Genomic DNA, 12,057 nt, shown 5'->3' on the forward strand with positions numbered 1-12,057 from the left:
CCTCTGGAGAAGGAAATGGCAACCCACTCCAGTATTCTTGCCTTGGAACGCCCATGGACAGAGGAGGCTGGCGGGTTACAGCCCATGGGATTGCAAAGAGTCTGACATGACTGAGCACACAGACACACTTTCCTGCCCCCATTCCTAGAGACACACATACCTCAAAAGTTACTAGGCTGGACAGCCCCCACATCCCCAGTGGACCAGTCACCCCCAACTACAGAGAACAGGGAAGTTCAAAATGGGGAGTGGGAAAGGAGAGGAGTCAGCATGAGAGGGATGGTTAGCTACGAGGGATGGGGACAAGTAGCCCAGCAAGTTTTGACTCCTTGCTATCTTGCCCCACAGTCTTTTGTAGCATTGCCTCCATTAAGAACTTCAGGCAAAGGAGTAAAGATATAGAATCATTTGCCATCATGGAGTCAGTTGGTTAATAGGCTGGCTCTCCAAGGCACCAACCACCCTAGATTTTCACCTAGGTTCACTGGAAGTTGGTTAAAATTTCCTCCCCAAGTCCTTCCTCTTTAATTCCATCCCCCAAACACATCAAACACTGTGAGCTCCCTTTGGATTCCTGTGCAGTGCCTACCTCATTTTCTTGGGAAACCCAGAAGTGTTTTAGTATACCTTTCACTGTGTCTGCCTCTGATACCTTGGGGCTACTTTGCTTAAACAGAAATGCAGGATTAGACATAACTGTGCTTTTTGAGTTCTGAGTGTAATGGTTGAGGAAAACCAATGGGTCCTTGGTTTTCCTGATGATGGTATAATGTGATACCATGCAATCACATGCTGGATTTTTGTGCTTTCTCTATAAAACACATGTATCTTTACCTTTTTGATAATGTTAGGTTCTTGATTAATTGCATTTTATTTCCTTTGTAATTTCTTCATGAAATTTCATTTAGGTGGATGCCCTTTACCCAGGTAATTCTGGCAGATTAGCTGTTATACCTTCTCTCATCTCAGTGTGAACTTCTATTAGGTCATTCTTATTCTGAGAACTCACCATTATTAATTTTTCCCACAGTTAACAATTCTGTTTTTAAACACAGGTTATTTTTTCATGCCCAGAGACACATTCTTAAAAGCATCCAGCTTCTTTGTAACCTCTTTGATCTTTGCATATGAAAACAAATACAACAGAACCTGTTCTGTAGTCTGTCATGGGGAAGGCAATCAAATAGGATATTGACAATTCAGACGTGAAGGTTGTCAGAGAAATGAAATGTTCTTAAGGGGTAGTGCAGGGCATAAAGGGCCTCCACTTAGGTGTGCCTGACCAAACTGATGGCTTCCAGGTGGGTATTTGTATGGGGAAGAGGTGTTATTGAAGGTTTGTATATAAACACCTAGGAAGCAAAGAAAGTGACCAGTGGGAGGGTAGTGCAGTAGAGGGGGCAAGATGGTTCATATTTCTACTCCAGTCTGGTAACTAGAGACTAGATCCAAGTATCATAGCAAGATGGGCTATTAGAATGAGGCATTTTTGGAATTACAGGCCAGTATCACTGATGAACATAGATGCAAAAATTCTCAACAAAATTCTACCAAACAGAATTCAATAACACATTAAAAAGGTCATACACCATGATCAAGTTGAGTTTATTCCAGGGATGCAAGAATTCTTCAATATATGCAAACCAATGTGATACACCATATTAATAAATTGAAAGATAAAGGGGAGGAGCCAAGATGGCGGAGGAGTAGGACGGGGAGACCACTTTCTCTCCTACAAATTCATCAAAAGAATAACTGAACGCAGAGCAAACTTCGCAAAACAACTTCTGATCGCTAGCTGAGGTCATCAGGCACCCAGAAAAGCAGCCCATTGTCTTCGAAAGGAGGTAGGACAAAATATAAAAGATAAAAAGTGAGACAAAAGAGCTAAGGATGGAGATCCGTCCCGGGAGCTCTTAGGCGGCATTGCTTGGGGTAGGGTCCGGGCCTGAGTGCCCTGAGGACAATCGGAGGGAGCTTCTGTGAGTTGCCAACTTGAACTGTGGGAGACCAAAAGAGAGAGAGAAAATTAACCGGCCTGAACACACTGCCGGCCATTCGCAGAACAAAGAGACCGAGAGGGTCCAGAGAGGAGCTCGCAGGCTGCGGACCGGCCCAGCTCCGCCGGAGGCAGGAGGCAGGGGGGAGGGGAAGGTCGCGGCGAGACACAGGGCTCAGGCACCCGACCGGCGCGGGCGGGGACTGGGGCTGGGGACGCGGAGGGCAGAAGGCGCGCGCACCCGACTGGCGCCAGCGGAAACTGAGACTGGGTCCGCGGAAGGGAGGGGGCGCGCCACACCTGGGGAGAATGCGCCCACCAAGCCCCTGGCTGCCTGGACTGCTCTGACGGGGAAGGCACAGAGAGCAGGCGCAGCTTTTCCTTCCGCGCTTTTGTGGAACACCCGAGGGCTGGAACCTCGCGCAGCGCGGGGCGCGCTCCATATAGAACAGCCGGAAGCCTGAGCAGCACAGACGGAGAAAGCAGCGTCAGCCCCTCCCAGCAGCTCCAGTCCACCCCCGCGGCGCAAGCCTGTCCCCACAGCGCCAGCCTCTCCCTGCAGTGCAAGCCCCTCCCCGCAGAGCTACGGAACTAGCTACCTGAATAAGAGTCCACCTCCGCCCGCCTGTGTCAGGGCGGAAATGAGGCTCTGAAGAGACTGGCAAACAGAAGCCAAATTAACAAAGGGAACCGCTTCAGAAGGGACTGGTGCAACAGATTAAAATCCCTCTAGGAAACATTGACTACACCGGAGGAGCCTGTAGATATCGAGAAGTGTAAGCTGGAACGAGGAGCTATCTGAAACTGAGCCAAACCCACACTGACCGCAACAGCTCCAGAGAAACTCCTAGATATAATTTTACTTTTTTCTCTTTTTTTTAAATTTTTTTAATTTTTTTCTTTTTTCTTTTTTATTTTTTCTCTTTTATTTTCCTTTAAAATCCCCTATTACTCCCCCATTACTCCTTAACTTTCATTTCCATAGACTTTTACGATTTTTTAATTAGGGGGAAAAAAAATTTTTTTTTCTTTTTCTTTCTTTTTTTCTTTCATTTTTCTCTTCTATTTTCTATTTTCCTTTTTCTCTTATTTCTTTTAAAGTCCTCTAGTACTCCTCTACTACTCCTTAATTTTCATTTTCAATACACTATAACCTTACAAAAAAAAAAAAAAAGAAGAGAAGCCCTATTTTTAAACCAAAGATTATTCTCTCCCAATCTTGACTCTCTGTTTTCTACCTCAGAACACCTCTATTTCCTCCTTTCCCCTTCTCTTCCCAATCCAATTCTGTGAATCTTTGTAGGTGACTGGGCTACGGAGAACACTCTGGGAACAGACAGCTGCGTAGATCTGTCTCTCTCCTCTTGAGTCCCCCTTTTTCTCCTCCTGTTCATCTCTATCTCCCTCCTCCCTCTCCTCTTCTTCATGTGACTCTGTGAAACTCTCTGGGTGTCCCTAACGGGGGAGAATCTTTTAGCCATTAACCTAGAAGTTTTCTTATCAGGGCTGTATAGTTGGAGAAGTCCTGAGACTACAGGAAGAATAAAACTGAAATCCAGAGGCAGGAGACTTAAGCCCAAAACCTGAGAACACCAGAAAACTCCTGACTACATGGAACTTTAAGTAATAAGTGACTGTCCAAAAGCCTCCATACCTACATTGAAACCAACCACCACCCAAGAGCCAATAAGTTTTAGAGCAAGACATACCACGCAAATTCTCCAGCAACGCAGGAACATAGCCCTGAACATCAACATACAGGCTGCCCAAGGTCACACCTAACACATAGACCCATCTCAAAACTCATTACTGGGCACTCCATTGCTCTCCAAAGAGAAGAAATCAAGTTCCACGCACCAGAACACTGACACAAGCTTCCCTAACCAGGAAATCTCGACAAGCCAATCGTCTAACCCCACCCACTGGGTTAATCCTCCACAACAAAAAGGAACCACAGACCTCCAGAATACAGAAAGCCCACTCCAGATACAGCAATCTAAACAAGATGAAAAGGCAAAGAAATACCCAACAGGTAAAGGAACATGAAAAATGCCCACCAAGTCAAACAAAAGAGGAGGAGATAGGGAATCTACCTGAAAAAGAATTTAGAATAATGATAATAAAAATAATCCAAAATCTTGAAAACAAAATGGAGTTACAGATAAATAGCCTGGAAACAAAGATTGAAAAGATTCAAGAACTGTTTAATAAAGACCTAGAAGAAATAAAAAAGAGTCAATTAAAAATGAATAATGCAATGAATGATATCAAAAACACTTTGGAGGGAACCAAGAGTAGAATAACGGAGGCAGAAGATAGGATAAGTGAGGTAGAAGATAAAATGGTGGAAATAAATGAAGCAGAGAGGAAAAAAGAAAAAAGGATCAAAAGAAATGAGGACAACCTCAGGGACCTCTGGGACACTGTGAAATGCCCCAACATTCGAATCATAGGAGTTCCAGAAGAAGAAGACAAAAAGAAAGGCCATGAGAAAATACTCGAGGAGATAATAGCTGAAAACTTCCCTAAAATGGGGAAGGAAATAGCCACCCAAATCCAAGAAACCCAGAGAGTCCCAAACAGGATAAACCCAAGGCGAAACACCCCAAGACACATATTAATCAAATTAACAAAGATCAAACACAAAGAACAAATATTAAAAGCAGCAAGGGAAAAACAACAAATAACACACAAAGGGATTCCCATAAGGATAACAGCTGATCTATCAATAGAAACCCTCCAGGCCAGAAGGGAATGGCAGGATGTACTGAAAGTAATGAAAGAGAATAACCTACAACCTAGATTACTGTATCCAGCAAGGATCTCATTCAGATATGAAGGAGAATTCAAAAGCTTTACAGATAAGCAAAAGCTGAGAGAATTCAGCACCACCAAACCAGCTCTTCAACAAATGCTAAAGGATCTTCTCTAGACTATAAACGTGAACCCAAAACAACAAAGTAAATGGCAACGGGACCACACCTATCAATAATTACCCTAAATGTAAATGGGTTGAATGCCCCAACCAAAAGACAAAGATTGGCTGAATGGATACAAAAACAAGACCCCTATATATGCTGTCTACAAGAGACCCACCTCAAAACAAGAGACACATACAGACTAAAAGTGAAGGGCTGGAAAAAAATATTTCATGCAAACGGAGACCAAAAGAAAGCAGGAGTCGCAATACTCATATCAGATAAAATAGACTTTCAAATAAAGGAAGTGAAAAGAGACAAAGAAGGACACTACATAATGATCAAAGGATCAATCAAAAAAGAAGATATAACAATTATAAATATATATGCACCCAACATAGGAGCACCGCAGTATGTACGGCAAACGCTAACGAGTATGAAAGAGGAAATTAATAGTAACACAATAATAGTGGGAGACTTTAATACCCCACTCACAACTATGGATAGATCAACTAAACAGAAAATTAACAAGGAAACACAAACCTTAAATGACACAATGGACCAGCTAGACCTAATTGATAGCTATAGGACATTTCACCCCAAAACAATCAACTTCACCTTTTTCTCAAGTGCACACGGAACATTCTCCAGAATAGATCACATCCTGGGCCATAAATCTCGTCTTGGAAAATTCAAAAAAATTGAAATCATTCCAGTCATCTTTTCTGACCACAGTGCAGTAAGATTAGATCTGAATTACAGGAAAAAAATTGTTAAAACTTCAAACATATGGAGGCTTCTGAATAACCAACAAATCATAGAAGAAATCAAAAAAGAAATCAAAATATGTATAGAAATGAATGAAAATGAAAACACAACAACCCAGAACCTATGGGACACTGTAAAAGCAGTGCTAAGGGGAAGGTTCATAGCATTACAGGCTTACATCAAGAAACAGGAAAAAAACCAAATAAATAACCTAACTCTACACCTAAAGCAATTAGAGAAGGAAGAAATGAAGAACCCCAGAGTTAGCAGAAGGAAAGAAATCTTAAAAATCAGGGCAGAAATAAATGCAAAAGAAACTAAAGAGACCATAGCAAAAATCAACAAAGCTAAAAGTTGTTTTTTTGAAAAAATAAACAAAATTGACAAACCATTAGCAAGACTCATTAAGAAACAAAGAGAGAAAAACCAAATTAACAAAATTAGAAATGAAAATGGAGAGATCACAACAGACAACACTGAAATACAAAGGATCATAAGAGACTACTACCAGCAGCTCTATGCCAATAAAATGGACAACTTAAATGAAATGGACAAATTCTTAGAAAAGTATAACTTTCCAAAACTGAACCAGGAAGAAATAGAAGATCTTAACAGACCCATCACAAGCAAGGAAATCGAAACTGTCATCAAAAATCTTCCAGCAAACAAAAGCCCAGGACCACATGGCTTCACAGCTGAATTCTACCAAAAATTTAGAGAAGAGCTAACACCTATTTTACTCAAACTCGTCCAGAAAATTGCAGAAGAAGGTAAGCTTCCAAACTCATTCTATGAGGCCACCATCACCCTAATTCCAAAACCAGACAAAGATGCCACAAAAAAAGAAAACTACAGGCCAATATCACTGATGAACATAGATGCAAAAATCCTTAACAAAATTCTAGCAAACAGAATCCAACAACATATTAAAAAAATCATACACCATGACCAAGTGGGCTTTATCCCAGGAATGCAAGGATTCTTTAATATCCGCAAATCAATCAATGTAATACACCACATTAACAAATTGAAAGATAAAAACCATATGATTATCTCAATAGATGCAGAGAAAGCCTTTGACAAAATTCAACACTCATTTATGATTAAAACTCTCCAAAAAGCAGGAATAGAAGGAACATACCTCAACATAATAAAAGCTATATATGACAAACCCACAGCAAGCATCACCCTCAATGGTGAAAAATTGAAGGCATTTCCCCTGAAATCAGGAACAAGACAAGGGTGCCCACTCTCACCACTACTATTCAACATAGTGTTGGAAGTTCTGGCCACAGCAATCAGAGCAGAAAAAGAAGTAAAAGGAATCCAGATAGGAAAAGAAGAAGTAAAACTCTCACTGTTTGCAGATGACATGATCCTCTATATAGAAAACCCTAAAGACTCTTCCAGAAAATTACTAGAGCTAATCAATGAATATAGTAAAGTTGCAGGATGTAAAATTAACACACAGAAATCCCTTGCATTCCTATATACTAACAATGAAAAAACAGAAAGAGAAATTAAGGAAACAATACCATTCACCATTGCAACAAAAAGAATAAAATACTTAGGAGTATATCTACCTAAAGAAACAAAGGACCTATACATAGAAAACTATAAAACACTGATGAAAGAAATCAAAGAGGACACAAACAGATGGAGAAACATACCCTGTTCATGGATTGGAAGAATTAATATTGTCAAAATGGCTATTCTACCCAAAGCAGTCTATAGATTCAATGCAATCCCTATCAAGCTACCAACGGTATTTTTCACAGAACTAGACCAAAGAATTTCACAATTTGTATGGAAATACAAAAAACCTCGAATAGCCAAAGTAATCTTGAGAAAGAAGAATGGAACTGGAGGAATCAACCTGCCTGACTTCAGACTCTACTACAAAGCCATAGTCATCAAGACAGTATGGTACTGGCACAAAGACAGAAATATAGATCAATGGAACAGAATAGAAAGCCCAGAGATAAATCCACGAACCTATGGACACCTTATCTTTGACAAAGGAGGCAAGGATATACAATGGAAAAAAGACAACCTCTTTAACAAGTGGTGCTGGGAAAACTGGTCAACCACTTGTAAAAGAATGAAACTAGAACACTTTCTAACACCATACACAAAAATAAACTCAAAATGGATTAAAGATCTAAATGTAAGACCAGACCCTATAAAACTCCTAGAGGAGAACATAGGCAAAACACTCTCTGACATAAATCACAGCAAGATCCTCTATGACCCACCTCCCAGAATATTGGAAATAAAAGCAAAACTAAACAAATGGGACCTAATGAAACTTAAAAGCTTTTGCACTACAAAGGAAACTATAAGTAAGGTGAAAAGACAGCCCTCAGTTTGGGAGAAAATAATAGCAAATGAAGAAACCGACAAAGGATTAATCTCAAAAATATACAAGCAACTCCTGCAGCTCAATTCCAGAAAAATAAATGACCCAATCAAAAAATGGGCCAAAGAACTAAACAGACATTTCTCCAAAGAAGACATACAGATGGCTAACAAACACATGAAAAGATGCTCAACATCACTCATTATTAGAGAAATGCAAATCAAAACCACAATGAGGTACCATTACACGCCAGTCAGGATGGCTGCTATCCAAAAGTCTACAAGCAATAAATGCTGGAGAGGGTGTGGAGAAAAGGGAACCCTCTTACACTGTTGGTGGGAATGCAAACTAGTACAGCCGCTATGGAAAACAGTGTTGAGATTTCTTAAAAAACTGGAAATAGAACTGCCATATGACCCAGCAATCCCACTTCTGGGCATACACACTGAGGAAACCAGATCTGAAACAGACACGTGCACCCCAATGTTCATCGCAGCACTGTTTATAATAGCCAGGACATGGAAGCAACCTAGATGCCCATCAGCAGATGAATGGATAAGGAAGCTGTGGTACATATACACCATGGAATATTACTCAGCCATTAAAAAGAATTCATTTGAACCAGTCCTAATGAGATGGATGAAACTGTAGCCCATTATACAGAGTGAAGTAAGCCAGAAAGATAAAGAACATTACAGTATACTAACACATATATATGGAATTTAGAAAGGTGATAATGATAACCCTATATGCAGAACAGAAAAAGAGACACAGAAATACAGAACAGACTTTTGAACTTTGTGGGAGAATGTGAGGGTGGGATATTTCAAAAGAACAGCATGTATACTATCTATGGTGAAACAGATCACCAGCCCAGGTGGGATGCATGAGACAAGTGCTCCGGCCTGGTGCACTGGGAAGATCCAGAGGAATCGGGTGAAGAGGGAGGTGGGAGGGGGGATCGGGATTGGGAATACATGTAAATCCATGGCTGATTCATATCAATGTATGACAAAACCCACTGGAAAAAAAAATAATAATAATAAAAAAAAATTAAAAAAAAAAGAAAGAAAAAAAACAAAAAAAGAAAAAAAAATTAAAAAAAAATAAAAGAAAGATAAAAACCATATAATAGATGCAGAAAAAGCATTTGACAAAATTCAGCACCCATTTGTGATTAAAACTCCGAAAAAAATGGGCATAGAAGGACCGTACCTTAACATAGAAAAGTCCATATATGATAAGCCCACAGCAAACGTTCTCAATGGGGAAAAACTGAAAGCATTCCAAGATCAGGAACAAGGCAAGGGTGCCCACTCTCACTACTATTACTCAACATGGTTTTGAAGTCCTAGTTATGCCAATCAGAGAAGAAAAAGAAATAAAAGGAATCCAGACGGGAAAAGAAGTAAAGCCTCACTGATTGCAGATGACATGATACTATAATCAGTTCAGTTCAGTTCAGTCACTCAGTCGTGTCTGACTCTTTGCGACCCCATGAATCACAGCACGCCAGGTCTCCCTGTCCATCACAAACTCCCAGAGTCTACTCAAACTCATGTCCATCGAGTCGGTGATGCCATCCAGCCATCTCATCTTCTGTCGTCCCCTTCTCCTCCTGCCCCCAATCCCTCCCAGCATCAGGGTCTTTTCCAATGAGTCAACTCTTCGCATGAGGTGGCCCAAGTATTGGAGTTTCAGCTTCAGCATCAGTCATTCCAACAAACACCCAGCACTGATCTCCTTTACGATGGACTGGTTGGATCTCCTTGCAGTCCAAGGGACTCTCAAGAGTCTTCTCCAACACCACAGTTCAAAAGCATCAATTTTTCGGTGCTCAGCTTTCTTCACAGTCCAACTCTCACATCCATACATGACCACTGGAAAAACCATAGCCTTGACCAGGCGGACCTTTGTTGGCAAAGTAATGTCTCTGCTTTTTAATATGCTATCTAGGTTGGTCATAAATTTCCTTCCAAGGAGTAAGCATCTTTTAATTTCATGGCTGCAGTCACCATCTGCAGTGATTTTGGAGCCCCCCAAAATGAAGTCTGACACTGTTTGCACTGTCTCCCCATCTATTTCCCATGAGGTAATGGGACGAGATGCCATGATCTTAGTTTGCTGAATGTTAAGCTTTAAGCCAACTTTTTCACTCTCCTCTTTCACTTTCATCAAGAGGCTTTTTAGTTCCTCTTCACTTTCTGCCATAAGGGTGGTGTTATCTGCATATCTGAGGTTATTGATATTTCTCCCGGCAATCTTGATTCCAGCTTGTGCTTCCTCCAGCCCAGCGTTTCTCATGATGTATTCTGCATATAAGTTAAATAAGCAGGGTGACAATATACAGCCTTGACATACTCCTTTCCCTATTTGGAACCAGTCTGTTGTTCCATGTCCAGTTCTAACTGTTGCTTCCTGACCTGCATGCAGGTTTCTCAAGAGGCAGGTCAGGTGGTCTTATATTCCCATCTCTTTCAGAATTTTCCACAGTTTATTGTGATCCACACAGTCAAAGGCTTTGGCGTACTCAATAAAGCAGAAATAGACATTTTTCTGGCACTCTGTTGCTTTTTCGATGATCCAGCAGATATTGACAATTTGATCTCTGGTTCCTCTGCCTTTTCTAAAACCAGCTTGAACATCTGGAAGTTCTTGGTTCATGTATTGCTGAAGCCTGGCTTGGGGAATTTTGAGCATTACTTTACTAGCGTGTGAGATGAGTGCAATTGTGCAGTAGTTTAAGCATTCTTTGGCATTGCCTTTCTTAGGGATTGGAATGAAAACTGACCTTTTCCAGTCCTGTGGCCACTGCTGAGTTTTCCAAATTTGCTGCCATATTGAGTGTGACACTTTCACAGCATCATCTTTCAGGATTTGAAATAGCTCAACTGGAATTCGATCACCTCCACTAGCTTTGTTCATAGTGATGCTTCCTAAGGCCCACTTGACTTCACATTCCAGGATGTCTGGCTCTAGGTGAGTGATCACACCATTGTGATTATCTGGGTCATGAAGATCTTTCTTGTACAGTTCTTCTGTGTATTCTAGCCATGTCTTCTTAATATCTTCTGCTTCTGTTAGGTCCATACCATTTCTGTCCTTTATTGAGCCCATTTTTTTTTTTTTTTACAGCTTACTTTTTTTCTTTTTCCTTTATTTATTTATTTATTTTTTCAGTGGGTTTTGTCATACAATGATATGAATCAGCCATAGATTTACACGTATTCCCCATCCGGATCCCCCCTCCCACCTCCCTCTCCACCCTATTCCTCTGGGTCTTCCCAGTGCACCAGGCCCGAGCACTTGTCTCATGCATCCCACGTGGGCTGGTGATCTGTTTCACCATAGATAGTATACATGCTGTTCTTTTGAAATATCCCACCCTCACCTTCTCCCACAGAGTTCAAAAGTCTGTTCTGTACTTCTGTGTCTCTTTTTCTGTTTTGCATATAGGGTTGTCGTTACAATCTTTCTAAATTCCATATATATGTGTTAGCTGTAATGTTCTTTATCTTTCTGGCTTACTTCACTCTGTATAAGGGGCTACAGTTTCATCCATCTCATTAGAACTGGTTCAAATGAATTCTTTTTAACGGCTGAGTAATATTCCATGGTGTATATGTACCACAGCTTCCTTATCCATTCATCTGCTGATGGGCATCTAGGTTGCTTCCATGTCCTGGCTATTATAAACAGTGCTGCGATGAACATTGGGGTGCACGTGTCTCTTTCAGATCTGGTTTCCTCAGTGTGTATGCCCAGAAGTGGGATTGCTGGGTCATATGGCAGTTCTAGTTCCAGTTTTTTAAGAAATCTCCACACTGTTCTCCATAGCAGCTGTACTAGTTTGCATTCCCACCAACAGTGTAAGAGGGTTCCCTTTTCTCCACACCCTCTCCAGCATTTATTGCTTGTAGACTTTTGGATAGCAGCCATCCTGACTGGCGTGTAATGGTACCTCATTGTGGTTTTGATTTGGATTTCTATTGAGCCCATTTTTGCATGAAATT

Source organism: Dama dama, chromosome X, assembly GCF_033118175.1.
Source record: "Dama dama isolate Ldn47 chromosome X, ASM3311817v1, whole genome shotgun sequence".
In the NCBI taxonomy this organism is placed as follows: Eukaryota; Metazoa; Chordata; class Mammalia; order Artiodactyla; family Cervidae; genus Dama; species Dama dama.